At 42.9% G+C, this 15,511-nt stretch overlaps 2 protein-coding genes across 9 annotated transcripts in view; one reads left to right on the top strand and one right to left on the bottom strand.

Moving 5' to 3' along the window:
* Window positions 1-15,511, top strand: part of PALLD (palladin, cytoskeletal associated protein) — a 409,438-nt gene that overhangs the window by 330,943 nt on the left and 62,984 nt on the right. The gene's annotated exons all lie outside the window — the stretch shown is intronic.
* CBR4 (carbonyl reductase 4) overlaps window positions 1-15,511 on the bottom strand; it is a 208,805-nt gene that overhangs the window by 67,559 nt on the left and 125,735 nt on the right. Inside the window, exon 5 of the transcript XR_012016379.1 lies at window positions 1,412-1,664. The gene's annotated coding sequence lies outside the window, so the exon portion shown is untranslated. The remainder of the gene's footprint in view (window positions 1-1,411; window positions 1,665-15,511) is intronic.

A 15,511-nucleotide genomic window follows, 5' to 3' on the forward strand; every position in this document is an offset into this window, starting at 1 on the left:
TGTTAATATTTGGTTATTTAGGAGATTTAGCAAAGAATAAGAAGAGTGAATATCTTGAAACAAAGTTTGGCGAGACAGTTGGCTAGGCTCTGAAATTTGAGTATAATTCTCTCTCTTACATAATCGCTTTTATGGATTCTCTTCTAACTTTGAGCTAATCAGCTCATCCTTTCATCGCTGCTTTAGATCTGGCTTCAAATACTATATCTCTTCTACAGCTTCTTTAAAGAAAAATCACTTGTTGGCAAGAAGCCAACTAAAATTATGAATCAGAAAAAATATGGCATTCTAGCTCTTGGTAGTCAGATTGAAGGTTAAAGTATTAGGAAACCACAGGATCTGACTGAACCTGTGCGTCATATTATGGCAAGATTGACATACATAGACCTGGTGTTCTCCTTGACCACCCAAGATCTGCATCTTAAGTTAATGATATAGTAAAGTTTAGAAACGTGTCCATGACTTGCAGCCCTATTGTTTTCATGCCACCTTCTTTTATTTTCTGAACTAGTTGAGGAAATGACTGTCATCCCAAGTCTGTCTTCTGATGTGCTGTCTTTTCCCAGACTACCCCAGTTGCCCCTGGGTCTCTGCTGGCCTCTCACGAAACAAAGAGACTAGATGAGATGTGCTTTAGTATCCTGAGCTTTACTGTCCCTATGCCATGTAGGACACGAGAAACAAAAGGCATTCCTGTCCAATTCTGCGTCTTTCTTCTTCATTTTCTCCTCATGATCTCATGGAATGTTTGGTTAAAACACCTAAGAAGTTGATGACTTTATGGGATGCTGCTATTCCGTTGTCTTAGAGAAGGAGAAGGATGTACCTTAGACACCAGTAAATGTCACGTTCTAGTTCATAAGCCTGAGCATGATCAGTAAAACCATGTCAGAGCTTCACAAGTGCCAATTACCCCCAAAATAATGACAGAGCTGTTGAAACAAATGTGTGGCTGTGTATATATCATAGTATTCAAAAACCAGGGAAATCTATACCATCATCTGACCTTGCTCTAGCTTCTAAGCATGACTACTGGGGCTTTGCCAGAAAGGAATTCTAAAGGCAGTAAGGTTTGCCATTAATGGGCCATGTAGCATAAGTAAAAGACTTTCCTGCAAACTTTTTGGAATTTTCTATGCTAATTTATATTTCAGGACATCATACCCTTTGGGTATACTGTAATTTGGGAAACAGGAGACTTAATGAATTGGTGTAACCCCCTGAGCTATGGTGGCAGAAAGTTTAGCTTGGAAAAAAATCACAGGTTCCACCTGGTCAGTTTATCTTCTGGTTAGCTCAAGGTAGAGAAAAATTTACATAGTTTAAAAAGAGCATTTATAAAGTTTATATTTGATTTTCAGCAATCCCATTTCTTAGACTTTGGGATAAACAAATTTAATATTGTACTTACGTATTGTGTGAGTTAGGTTGACATAAGGCTGCAGTCATGGCCGTTCTAGGCAAAAATGATGCTATAAGCAGAAAGTCTTCCCGTCGTATAATGGTTTTTAAGTATACCTTAGTAAATGCTTTTGCTATTTTAATAGTCAGGTAGGTTCATCCCATGAATTGAGCCTTCCATATTAGGCTTTTGGAGACACAGCCAGCCTGGGGATCACATGAAGTCTTGGTGAAAAATGGAGACCAATTGAATGCAGAGGCTTCTGTGGGGCAAGCAGAGTAAAGAATTCAGTCAAATGATGTCATTCCAAGAGAAGCAAGCCCATGCCCGAAAAACTGGCAGCAGCTTACCCATACCAAGCCACCTGAGACATTTCCTGGACTGGAAACAATGTTAGGGAAATTGAACTTCCCTGCCAGATTTACCACACCTTGCCAAAGCCTGGGTACCTCTCATCTTGCCTCAAGAATAATTATAGCTTTATAGCACATCTACCAAGCACTTCCATGAAAGTGAAGAAGGGATCAGTAACACTTGTATTTCAGTGAACTAGAGAAGGGCTGGGAAGATGTGCTTCCCCTTCCCGTTGAAAATAAGGCTTTTCTAAGAAAGAGTGCATCTAGTATGAACCATTATCCACAAGGAAAGTAATCTATCTGGCTATGTGAATCAAAGAGCTTTGGCAAAAAGCTTAGTTTTTTGTTTTGTTTTAGCCACAATCCTCCAGAAAACAATGACTAGATCACCTTTAAAAATTAACAGTCATGGGATCCCTGGGTGGCGCAGCGGTTTGGCGCCTGCCTTTGGCCCAGGGCGCGATCCTGGAGACCCGGGATTGAATCCCACATCGGGCTCCCAGTGCATGGAGCCTGCTTCTCCTTCTGCCTGTGTCTCTGCCTCTCTCTCTCTCTCTCTGTGTGACTATCATAAATAAATTTAAAAAAATTAAAAAAAAATTAACAGTCATGATTGAATGTGCCCAGGAGAGACTGCTTTTGATTGATCTTTCTCTTCTGCCCAAATCCAAATGAATAGCTTTATTCATTTATTCAATAAATATTTAATGATACTGTTAATTTTCAAAGTGTTTTATATACATTCTATAGTAATTCTTATGGCAATCCTGTGATCATTTTTATCCTTAAAAATTTCATATATATAAAATATATTTTAATATATATAATTTGTATTTTCTACATTTTCCGTGTGTGTGTGTGTGTGTGTGTGTGTGTGTGTGTGTGTGTGTACCTCTGTTTTAGAGAAGGGAAAACCCGGCCATGATAAGGTGAAGCATTTCTCTGAGTGGTCAGGTGACACAGAGCTCACTCACTCTGGGTTTCTCTCCCTCTGTCCTAGTGTCTGCTCAAAACCACATGCCCTCAATATACAAGACCCTGTGATTGCTGTCGTATCCTTTAACCCATAGGAGTCTAATTTTATCAAAGATTTATTAGAATATATAAGGTGAAAAAAATCGTGCAACGGGAAATTGAACTAAAACATCCTACAGCAAATCTCACCTGCCAACCCCCTGATAAATACTAAAAAGTTACTGTTGGAGTGTGACATACTTTAAGATTTTTCCATATGCTTTAAAAAGCTAGCATGTTGTTCATTAACTCAGAAAACACCAACTCCACATGTCCCGTGTTCCCTGAATGAGTCGGGAGATGTTGGCCAGGCCCTCTTGTAGATCAGGGGAGAGATGAGCTCAGCAGCAGGATGGATTGGCGAGGCCTGCAGTGGACAGTGGACGCAGATCAGTACATGCAGAGCCCTCAGAGGAAGGGGCCTCAGTTCTGCCAGGGGGGTGCCAGGGGAAGCCTCAGGAGACAGCCAAGACACCTGACAGCAGTCAAGTGTGATAGAAGTAGAAAAGGCAGCTCAACTCCACGTCCACACTCAGAGGTGGAAAAGAGATTGTGTGTCTCAAGGGTGGTGGGCGCTTGCATGGGTGCAGAGGATCCCGCACAGACAGAGCAGAGGAAGGCTTGCCAGCCTGTGAGTATCCTTGCTTGTCACCCTGAAGTGTCACAAAAAACCTACAGATTGCTTTCTCCATGAGATATGTTCGCCAACTGATCAAAATATATCCTGTATGTCTATATAACTTGAGAAATCTTTCTAGATACTTTATAAAGGAATTGTAGAACCTCCTTATCACTTCTTACTGATCCCTTTGTTCTATTTTGTAACGTTACCTGATTTTGATTACCCATAAGACAGGTGGTTATGAGTTTAAGAGACTCCAAAATCATAATTAAAAAACAAAACAAAGATTTCTTCATATAAAGGATTCGACAACTGTTGGTGGGAAGTGGAGCCATGGTTTTAAATAGTAATGTGATGTATTTTTCCAAAGGACTTGAGAGGAGCCTTGCCTTACACAGGTCTTTTGCGGATCTTTCTACCACTAATTTAAGAAGCCCCCTTCAGAGGTATTAGTGAAAAACTTCAGAGGTATCACAAATTCCAAATTCATGTAGCCTGAATAAGTGAGGCTCCCTCTTCCTGGAGTTTGAGATAGCAACTAGTTGTTCCAAGATCATTGTTCTTACTCCTTTTCCTTCTTTCCCTTCCTGATGGGCCATTTGGCCAGTTTGTTACCAGATTATCTTCTCTCAACTATTAATACTATGACTTCATGCTTAACACATGCCATGAACCAGGTATATCACAACTGCCTAATGCAAAAGCCTTTAGTTTGACAGCACATGCTGACAAAGTTGGCTCTGTCCCTCTTTAAAGAGTAGTTCCTATAAACGCTCTCCAATAGAATTCACTCTCCTGGCAGGAGTATGTAAATATTCTCTTGAACAAATCTGTTCAATTCTACACTTCTACACACTTCACTATTTCATTCTTAGATGTTAAGATCTAGAACAGAAAATACATTGGAAGTGCTCTGTAAATCCACTACACATGGTCAAAGGGAAGGTTCCAAGTTCACGTGTCATTTGTTTTCTCATGTTTGCTTTTCTAACTGGGGTAAATTGAGATCTAAATTTGTCTATTTAAGGTGTGTAGCATAAGTGGCTCTAAGCACCTGGTGATTATCTTAAACTTAAGGCCTTATATAACATATAAGGCATCGGTGTCCATACCAGTCAGATTTGATCAACAGAGGGTTTCCTTTGTAAGAGGGAGAAAGAGGTGCAATTATTTTGTAGTTGTCTTACATGAATTTTAAGTATCAGTTCTGTGAGGAGAGTAGGCCTGGGGTGTAAGAGGTAACTCTAGGGAACAGTCCTCATGGAATTTGCAGCTTGCTCCTTGCATGTCACCTGTTAAAGAGCCCCTATGGTAGTGAAGTGGAACAGAAAGAAGATGTATTAGAGTAATTAGGGTGACTGATTGTCATTCAGACTCCTGTAAATCACAGTCTACCCAGAGTAAGATAGTGGTCCTCTCTCATCACAAGTTTATGCCCAATAAAAAGGGCATTCTGAAAAGAAGTGATTCTGGAAATGTGGTCTCCACACAGTATCAGCATCACTTGGGAAGTTGCTAAAAATTTAAGTTCTTGGGCCCCATGCTAGACCTACTGAACCAGGAACTCTGAGGGTAGAGCCCAGCTGTCTGGTTTTTCAAACTTTCTAGAAAATTCTGGTGCCTACTAAAGTTTGAGAACCAGTCCTGGTAAAGAAATATGTTGCCCCTTAAATAAGATTTTTTGATACATCAAATGCCAAAACGTCAATTTCTTATGCACAGTAGACCTTTATTTATGGTTAGCAATATTACCAGGGGAAAAAACATCAATATGGCAACTAAGACCAAAGCAAAACAAAGTTTTAATACTTGCTAATGAAGGAAATGCTTGAAATTAGTGGCCTAGCTAAAAGCAGACTGGATCTCAGAGCTGCCCCATCTTCCATTCTGGTTTTAAAAGCTTCTTAATTGAGTTGAAAGTTCAGTTGGAAAAATACTGGTAAAAGATCATCTATTCTTTCTTCCTTTTTCAGATAAAGATAGTCATAAGATCTTTTTGAGAACAATTTGGCTGTAATCATTAAAATGTAAAATTCACATACCTTTTGACCTGACAATTTCTAGAAATTTTTCCCACAGAAGACTCCAAACAAATATGCAAACAGTTCAAGGATCTTCATTGCTAAGCTATTTGTACTAATGAGCATTTGAAGAGAACGTGTCTGTCATTAATAATGAATGGTGTATCTGTACTGTGGGATACTGTGAGGCAGTTGAAAAGTGTGAAGTAGAGCTGAGTGCCGACATGCAAGGAGATCCATGATAAGCTGTTGAAAGATAAAAGATCCCTGAGGGAAAATGCATACGCGTGATCCAATTTTTGTGAAAACAAACAAAAATCCAAATTATAAACATATATATGTGTTTTATATGTATTTACATTTGCGTTGTAAAGGCTGTGGAAAGAGAGTCTTAAAATATTAACAAAGGTTTATAATAAGATTATATGATGGGGAAGAATTTTCACTTTTATTTTACTATCCAAATACTCTTACTTTCTTATACTTGGATTTCCCACAGTGAATATGTATTCCTTTTGGGGAAATGGGAAAAAAATGAAATCTCTAGAATATTAAGAGATAGCTAAGTAGCAGTAGAACTAACTCTGGTACCCTGATCTCCTGTTTCCTAATCAGTGTTATTCGGGATTTTTTTTTACTTCCCAATGACAGAGTGACTTAGAATTTTAGAGCAAGAATATAGCCTAGTCTACTAATTTGACTTGTAAGGAAACCGAGCCCAGAGGGGCTGTGTGACAGAGAGGGGCCCCTTGAGATAGTGGCTGAGGGAGAAGCAAGTAGCGGGCCTTCCTCATCCCCCTGGAGACGGGAAAGCAAATCAAAGTGAAATCAAGCTTCATGCTTGAAATTCACGGTTCCTCATGTGATTATGAGCCTGCCATTTTGTCTCCTCTTAGGGCCTATCTGTGATGGGTTCCAAGACTAATAACAAAAGTTATAAATATGTGTAACTTAGAGATTGAATGTACTTATTTTGGTGGTGGGCAGTGACTAGAAACCAGGGCTCCTGAGCAAGAATCATTATTCACTGCTGTTCAACCCAGCAAGTATGCTGTACAGAAGGACCTCACTTTTTTTTTTAGATTTATTTATTTATTTATTTATGATAGAGAGATAGAGAGGCAGACACACAGGAGGAGGGAGAAGCAGGCTCCATGCCGGGAGCCCGGGACTCCAGGATCGCGCCCTGGGCCAAAGGCAGGCGCCAAACCGCTGAGCCACCCAGGGATCCCCCAGGACCTCACTTTTAACTCTCCCTCTCCTATTAAAAGGCTTCTCATATCATTACAGATGATAAAATAATTTGAAGAAAATGTAAGCACTCAGTATATGAAAGAGACAATACTGAAAGCAAAAAGTCTGGGTCAGATTTAGGATTACGAAAATTTGAGTTCAGAGCTCTAAGTACTGGTGGAGTTCAGACCTGTGGTGCAGAATATACTTTTATTCTCTGCCTCAATAGTAGAAAGAAAAGGCTCGGATTCACAAAGTGTGTTTCACACTGAATCATTACCCTGAATCATAGTCTTTAGCGAAGTAATGAGAAGATTCAACTCTATGACTATGTTTCATTTTTGAACTTTATCAGTGTCAAAGCCTCTCAGAACTCTTATTTCAGGAAAGAAATAATTTCAAGATATCTGTTCTCCACGGTGTTCTGAGTGTGATTAACTTTTTTTAAAAAAGATTTTATTTATTTGAGAAAGAGCATGGAGGGGATGTGGAGGGTGGGGGCGGGGAGGAGAGAGGGAAAAGCAGGCTCTCTGCCGAGCAGGGAGCCCAATGTGGGCTCTATTCCCAGGACCCTGAGACCATGACCTGAGTCAAGGGCAGACGCTTAACCAGCTGAGCCACTCAGACACCCCCAGAGTGTGATTGACTTCTAAGGTCACTGCAGACAAATGAAATTTCCCTTACAAGGCAACGTAAGAGTACTAACTACGCTCAGCAGAGAGGGGATGGATTATTTTGCAACTCTTCCTGCGGGGTGTAAGATGTTTCTTGGGCAGCCTGGGTGGCTCAGCAGTTTAGCACCAACTTCAGCCCAGGGCCTGATCCTGGGGATCCAGGATCCAGTCCCACGTTGGGCTCCCTGCATGGAGCCTGCTTCTCCCTCTGCCTCTCTCTCTCTCTCTCTTTCTCTCTCGAATAAATAAATAAATAAAATCTTTTTTAAAAAAAGTTTTTTCCTTAAAGCAGAGTATAGGATTCAGTCCTCCGCACGAGAGCCACTTACACGTGAGCATGAATTAGTCCTAGCATGTTGCAACATTCTCTTTCCATTCCCAGTCCCAGCCCAGCCCCTACTGCAATATTCCTGAACACTTTTGCATTCTGACTGGGTAGGCAGTTGACTTTGTCTTTATCTTTCCTTGGCAACTGATAGTGTCAGAGGAGGAGATAAGCTGCCCCTGGAGAACTGAGCTGTAATGGGCTCCAGACCTCTACATGCCCGTGGTGCAAGCCTTTCTTTTGAAGACTCAAGGTTATATTAAGTGTTTGGGATGTTTGGTTGTTTGCTTTTCAAGCAGCCAGATCAGATTTTCTTCATTGTATGAACTCTAGCCGGAGAACAGGTATGTATACCTTCTGAGGTGATCTCTACTGCCCTGGCGCCCTTAGCTGTGCGAGGAAAAGGGGAAGGGAGGAGACGGTGTACCTTGGCCCCTGACAGTTTCTGTAGTAATGGTGAATTCATCCACAAACCTGCAGACAACCTGATACCTGCTCTTAAAGTCTGAATTGAATTCTCTACTAGATTCTGAGACCTTAGAAGACATTTCAGGACAAACCAAACTTAAAACTTATATTTTACCGATATTGAAGGAAAAGGAAAAGAAACTAAAATTTTGTGAAAGCCAGGTTCCGCATTACACTTTTCCATTCATGACCTCACTTAAACTTTTTTTAAAGAGAGAGAGCCTGCGGGGGGGGGGGGGGGCAGGGGGGGTTGGGGGGGTGGCGGGGAGGATTGGGAGGGCTGAGGGGGAGGGGCAGATGAGAGAAGGAGAGAAAGAATCTCATCAGGCTCCACACCCTAGCCAGTCTCACAACCCTGAGATCATGACAGAGCCACCCGGGCGCCCCTCACTTCAACTTTAGAAGAAATCTCAGTAGTAAGTATTCTGGAAGAACGGAACACTGAGGCATGGCGAGGTTAAGGAACTAGCAGTAGTGAGGTTCAGGTCACATGGGCTGATTGATCACGCTGCACATGATAAGGGAAGCATACCGTATGAACTAAGCCCTCAGTTCCATTCCATCTTATTACCCCAAACCCCCAACTAAAAGAGAGATCCTGGGGCATTCATTCTCTTTTATTATGTACACTTATGAATGAATTTGCTAAACTTTGGTGTCATAAAATGCAGTAAATTCTTGATCAGTTGTTCAATGCATTTATTTAATTTTTAAAAATATTTAAGATTTTATTTGACAGAGCATAAGTGGGGGAGCAGTAGGCAGAAGGGGAGGGAGAAGCAGGCTCCCTGCTCAGCAGGGAGCCAGATGTGGGGCTCGATCTGAGGATCCTGGGCAGCCCGGTGGCTCCAGCCCGGTGGCTCAGTGGTTTAGCGCTTGCCTTCGGCCCAGGGAGTGATCCTGGAGTCCCGGGATCCAGTCCCACATCGGGCTCCCTGCATTGAGCCTGTTCCTCCCTCTGCCTGTGTCTCTGCCTCTCTCTCTCTCTCTCTCTCATGAATAAATACATAAAATATTAAAACAATTAAAAAAAAAAAAGGATCCTGAGATCATGACCTGAGCCGAAGGTAGACACTTAATGGACTGAGCCACCCAGGTGCCCCTATTTGTTTAATTTTAAAAAGCAATAAGCCCCTTTAATCCTCCCTCATACTTGAAGAATACTAAGAAATGAGGATATCATGATATCCTGCTTGATATCTGCTTATCATGATAAGCAGACAAAGTTGTGTCTGACCACAGAGCCAGGAAACTTAATTTGCCTAGCTCCTGACATGTGTATATTTGCTGGAACCTGAGTGTGGGGTAGCTTGTGAGGCCTGCAGCCTTCCGGCCTCCCAGGTGAGAGGCTTTCCTGCTGTCACCTGGCTCCTGGAGGGAACAAAACTCTCCCTTTGGCCACCTCTCTCTCCCCACCAAGAATTCCAAGGAGGAAAACATTTTCCTGACCATAAGATGGTTTGTTTTTAATGTGGTGCATCTAGGCCTACGGTATTAAACTTCCTTATGAAAGTCCTCTAAAGGATGACAGTTGCTCACATTCCATAGCTATTTGAAAAGGCTGGGAAATCCAGTCCACGATGGGGAAAGTTGACTCTTTGTCACTTATGTGGTTTCTAATGGTATAGTTTTGAATTTTGTCGTTTGTACTATGCTGTCCTGGATGTAGCTCAAAAGTAGCCAAGTGTTGTACAAAATAAGCACTTTAATTCCTGCTTAGCAGGAATGTTCCCAGATGCAATTGCAGGACCTGGCAGACCGTGGGCGAGCAAGACACATGTGCTGTGAAGTAAGTGTGGTGGAGAGGTGGGGGCCGGGTTGGGGGGATAGCGGTGTGTGCCAGGCTAGCAGCGAATGCGCCACCTCCTACCAGGGGCAGTCTCTCATTGCTGTGTCTCTCCTTCGCACCCTCTCTTCCTTCCCTCCTTGTGTATCTCAAGCCTGCCAGTCACAGCAGCATTTATTCTCTACTTTGGAGACTGCTAACCTTTCTCCATCTCCAGAATATGTCTTTCCCCTCATACTCCCCTAAATTAGAAGTCACCATATGCGAGCACCTGGCTGGTTCAGTTGGTAGAGCAGGCAACTCTTGATCTCAAGGTCTTGAGTTCAAGTCCCACGTTGGGCATGGAGCCTCCTTTTTTTTTTTTTTTTTTTTTTTAAGATTTCATTCTTTAAAAGATTTTTTAAAGATTTCTTTCATTCATGAAAGAGAGGCAGAGACATAGGCAGAGGGAGAAGCAGGCTCCCTGCAAGGAGCCTAATGTGGGACTTGATCCTGGATCCTGGAAACACGTCCTGAGCTAAAGGCAGACACTCAACCACTGAGCCACCCCGGCGTCCCTGGAGCCTACTTTAAAAACAAAACAAGTAACCTGCATATGTAAAATAGGAGAATGTAGCAGGGCAAAACTGTTAACAAGGACAATTGTGCAGTCTCATGAATTGAATTGAAAGATCTCTGTGGATTTTTTTTGGTTTTCCTCCAGAGCCCATTTCTGTTGAAAGGCTTATACCTTAGCACTTTAATAAGTAATTTATCAAAAGCCATTAATGCTAGATGTTAAAAAATTTAAAAAAAGCCAGCTATGACTCCTTCATGCCCATTGGAGAAGCACATAGGTGACACCAATGGAAATCTAAATGGTAGCCCTGTCTAGCAACATAATCGATGTGGAGCCCTTCACCACATTTCATGTCTCCTGGAAACGTGCCCTGGTCTCCTGAAAGATGGGGGCAATTGCTGCTCAGAGCAGAGCAAGGTCTTGCAAAGCCAATACACACTTTATGGGCAGAGTCTAGCTCTTGCTGACATTGTGGTTAATTTGGAAATCACCTGCCCTCCAGAGTTAGATAGACAGAAAGTGCCCTGCAAGGCTGGTGCAATTCCCCAGGCCACCTGCCTGGGAATGCCTAAGGTACTTGCGTCAGACATACCGTGCTGCAGCAATTTGGAGCTAAATATACTGTGTAGTGAGGAAACACAGACTATACCCATCTATATGAATTACACTGCTTTCATGCAGCTGACCACTGTTTTAGGTTACACTGTGCTCACCAGCTTCCTGTAGCTTCAGTGAAGGCCAGCGCTGTGTCTGTTTCTGTCCGTCATTAGATGGTCAGCACTGAGCCTGGTGCCAGCATGTGGGAAAAGCTCATGGGCAAGAAGGCAGAATGACAACTAAAGGGGCCATCCCCCAAATCACTAGTAGGCAGGAGAAATTTGTAGCTGCTCATTAAGCTTGGGGTTAGGGTTATTTTCCAGGGGGCGTTAAGTTTTGCCTTGAGCCTCTATAATTTTATTTAGTGTGTGACTTGTAGGTGAATTAAGTGGCCAGTATTTCTCCTGAGTCCTTCTAGTGCTTTCCGGGTTTAGATGTTCTATACCATATTTGGAATATGTATGTTTGATGCACTGATATAGTCCTCAAAGTAGGACTTTGAACTAGAACTGCCTTTTCTTTTGCCTCAGTTGTTTTTAGTAATATTAACGTTCACTCACTGCTACACTCTGGAAAAAATGTTGTTTACTTTTTAGGATTCCTAAAATCAGTTTTCACAATTCTGGTCTTTTGAGAAAAAAGAGAAAAGACCACAGTGTTTTGTGGAGCCCACACAGCCAGCTAATTAATGGTAGAAAAACGAGAGCTGAGATAGTGGCATCTGGGGAACTTAACGTGAGCATCTCACGGAGTAACTGTTTTTTATGTAGCGTAATTGTTAGCTTTTCTCATGTATGTACAGAAATTATTTTTAATAGAAATTTTGGCCTTAAATGTCTGGTACAGGTTATTTTATGGATGACCAGAATGAAGTCCAGAAAGGACTGCATTGGGAGAAGGCCACACCAGATCCCAGGGTGTTCTCTAGAGCAGCTGTCTTTGCTTTCTGTTAGCATGCTGCCTACTGGCTCTCATTTTACTGAAGCTGGGAGAGGCCCAGGGAGCCTGGGAAGGGGGGACCATCAGACTAGATGAAAGATGTGCAGAGTGTGCTTGCGGGGCAGGTGTGGAGAACAATGTGCCCAGACCTCTGAGGGCAGGAGACCAAAGCACTTGGTCCAGTTTGGAGGCCTGAGGAAGGGGCCTTTCCCCAGCAAGAGATGTTGGAACGGACGTCTGAAGGATGAGTGTAGTACAGGATAGGCATCAAAGCAGGAGGAATGCATGTGGACGGGTAGGGCTGAAAACTCCAAGAATGAAAACTCCCAAGAATGGAGGAGATGAGAAGAGGCTAGAGCCAGACAACCAGGCCTCCTGGGCCCTGTTTGAGGACTTAGAATTCATCCCAAGAGCAAACATAGCTCCTGGGAGCCCAGTAAGTAAAAGAGTCAGAAAACTAGATGTGCGGCTTGAAAAAAAAATCTCAGGGCTGCAGAAAGAGAACAGTGCATGGGAGATGTTAGGAGAGGGGAAGGCGAGACTTGGTGGTGGTGGGTTAGACATGGTAGGTGAGAAGCAGGTAGGGATGAATCCTGGGATTCTGACTTTCATGACACTGGCCCAGAGATGGTGCTGTTTACTCATGAGGAGGAGAGGATTAGCACAACAACTGGCAGAGCACACCTCTGTGCCAAGCATGGGTCTCATGTCATCTCTAAAGTGGCCTTATTGGGCAGCCCCGGTGGACCAGTGGTTTAGTGCCACCTTTGGCCCGGGGTGTGATCCTGGAGACCCAGGATCGAGTCCCACATCGGGCTCCCTGCATGGAGCCTGCTTCTCCCTCTGCCTGTCTCTCTGCCTCTCTCTCTCTGTGTCTGCCATGAATAAATAAATAAAATCTTTAAAAAAAAATAAAGTGGCCTTATTGCTTGAGTCCTGTTATGATCCTATTACATGGATGAGAAAACCGAGGTACAGAAAGGTTGATTAAGTTGTCCTAGGTCCTACAGCTAGTAGGTACTAGAGAGAAGACATAGGTATGTGAGAGACAGAGGAGGCGTACATACAGAGCGGATGGGCTCTGGCATGAAGATTCCAGTAAATGTTAGATACTGCTGCCTCTTCCTATTCACTGATTCATAGGTTCACTCATGTACTGTGCTAAGCTTTAGAAAATACATTGGGGAGTATAATAGATGGGGACTCTGCCCTTACAGAGATGGCAGCCTTCTGGAAGAAACAGACAATAAATGAACCAACAGTTTTCTTACTCAGACAGACTGGTAGGGATGGTAGGATGGTCCAGAAGCCGAAGACTAAAAAGTCAGAATTCTAGCTTTTGCGTAAATCTTGGAAGGACATACAGGGGGAAAAAAATACACATTGCTGACTAAGCTAGAAAAGTGTTTCCCAGATGTTCTCTGAGGTTCCACAGGCTCTGCAGGCACCCCCAGCGTGTTAGGTCAGAATGAGGCCTTGTGCCAATTGTATAGGTGGGGAGGCTGAAGCTCCAGGGGGAGACAGCAGCACAGCCATCTGAGCATCTAAAGGAGCATGGGCTTCTGCGTCCTGGCCGCTCTGGTTGGACCTCCAGAGCTGCCTTTGGGCACCAGGTGGAAGGAAATGGCCCAAGTCTGCTTGCCTCTGAACAGGTCAGATCACAGCTCCCCATTCTCAACTATATATAGTAAAGAACTTACATAAGAGTGCTATTAAAACAAGACGACAGAAAGCAAAAGAGAATGCCAGCTGAATTTTTTCCACTAAAGCTCATATTTAACGGATGTGTTTTCTCTGTCTCTACGATGACAGTGTACTGGGGGGCAGTTCCTAGGTCAGGAGGGAAGCAGCCCACTTACTTGTGGAACCGCAGTTGAATCTGTCTGTGCTGAGCAGAGATGGGACCCATGGTAGAGCAATCACACTGTCGTTTACCTTTTTACTCAGTGTTACTCTCTTCCCCTACTGCCAGATTCTCTGATGTCTCTGGGGCTCTGCGGAAGAATGAAAACATTGCTGAAATGATTTAAACTCAACTTTACAATATATTTGGGATATGGGATACCTGGGTAGTTCTGTCTGTTGAGCGTCTGACTTGATTATGGCTTAGGTCAGGATCTCAGGGTCTTCGGATCAAGCCCTGTGTCAGGCTGCATGCTCATTGGGGAGTCTGTTTGATATTCTCTTTCTCCCTCTGCCCCTCTCGCACGTATGCGTTCTCTCCCTTTCTCCCTTTCCCGTCTCTAAAATAATTATATCATTCAATCTTTGGGAAAAATAGAATGCCTTTTTTTTTTTTAGATTTTATTTATTTACTCATGAGAGACACAGCTAGAGAGAGAGGCAGAGACACAGGCAGAGGGAGAAGCAGGCTCCATGCAGGGAGCCCGACATGGGACTTGATCCCAGGTCTCCAGGATCATGCCCTGGGCTGAAGGCGGCGCTAAACTGCTAAGCCACCGGGGCTGCCCCAAAATAGAATGCCTTAATAAAAATTAGTAAATGTAATTAAAAACAGTTTTTTAAAGATTTATTTTTTATTAGAGGGCATTGAGGAGAGGCAGAGGGAGAGGAAGAAAGTCTTAAGGAGACTGCACTGAGTGCAGAGCCCAACGTGGGGCTTGTCGGGGGTGTCGGGCTTGATCTCACAACCCCTAGATTATGACCTGAGCTGAAACCAAGAGTCTGCCACTTAATTTACTATGCTAGCCAGGCACCCCTTAAGGTATTTCTATTCCATCTAATCCTGTACTCTCTAGTACCCATTGATGCACAAATTTTTGTTAAATTTACAAATTATTGTGTGACCTTCACATGATAGAATATTAGTGGGATGACTACAAGTTCCATTTTTCTCAGGGCTGTCAGTTTACTTGTCTGAGAGTCAAGGGTTCACACTTGGACACTAAATTATATGATCATCCTGAAAACTACTAACAGTTATTGAAGGTTTGCTCAAGCTTTGCTCTAAATACTTCATGTGTAATAAGTCATTCGATCTTCATAGGCTCAGAGATCGTTCCTCCATATGAGGAAGAGGAAACAGGCTCAGAAAGGTTACGTGATCAGGAACACTCAGCTGCTAGCTTAAATACAGGCAATTTAACTTCAGAGTCTTCACTCCTGAGAATTATACCACTACCTCTAATTCCTAAAACAGAAAGAAGTGTGTGGATAAAACTCCCAGAATACAGCAGGGCCTGTTAGACTGGAAAGTTCTTTGAGTTCTTAAGTGGAATCTGTTTCCCAGTCTGCTGGTGCTGGGAAACAAAGAGGACCATCCTCAGTTCAAGTTAAATTTTATGGATCACAAGAGATTCAGGTGTACTTGTTTTTCCTAACTTTGAAAAAATAAAAGTTAAAAGAAAAAAGTCCTGTCATAGGGCTAGATTTAGGAGTATAACCTTGGAAGTATTCAAACCATCCTCCCCTCTGTTCCAGGCCAGCCTGCTTTCTCTCTATAACACCTCTGAAAGCCATTCCTCACCCTCCACATTTCCATGAATATGTGATGA

The sequence above is a fragment of the Canis lupus genome, chromosome 24 (genome assembly GCF_048164855.1).
Source record: "Canis lupus baileyi chromosome 24, mCanLup2.hap1, whole genome shotgun sequence".
Lineage (NCBI taxonomy): Eukaryota > Metazoa > Chordata > Mammalia > Carnivora > Canidae > Canis > Canis lupus.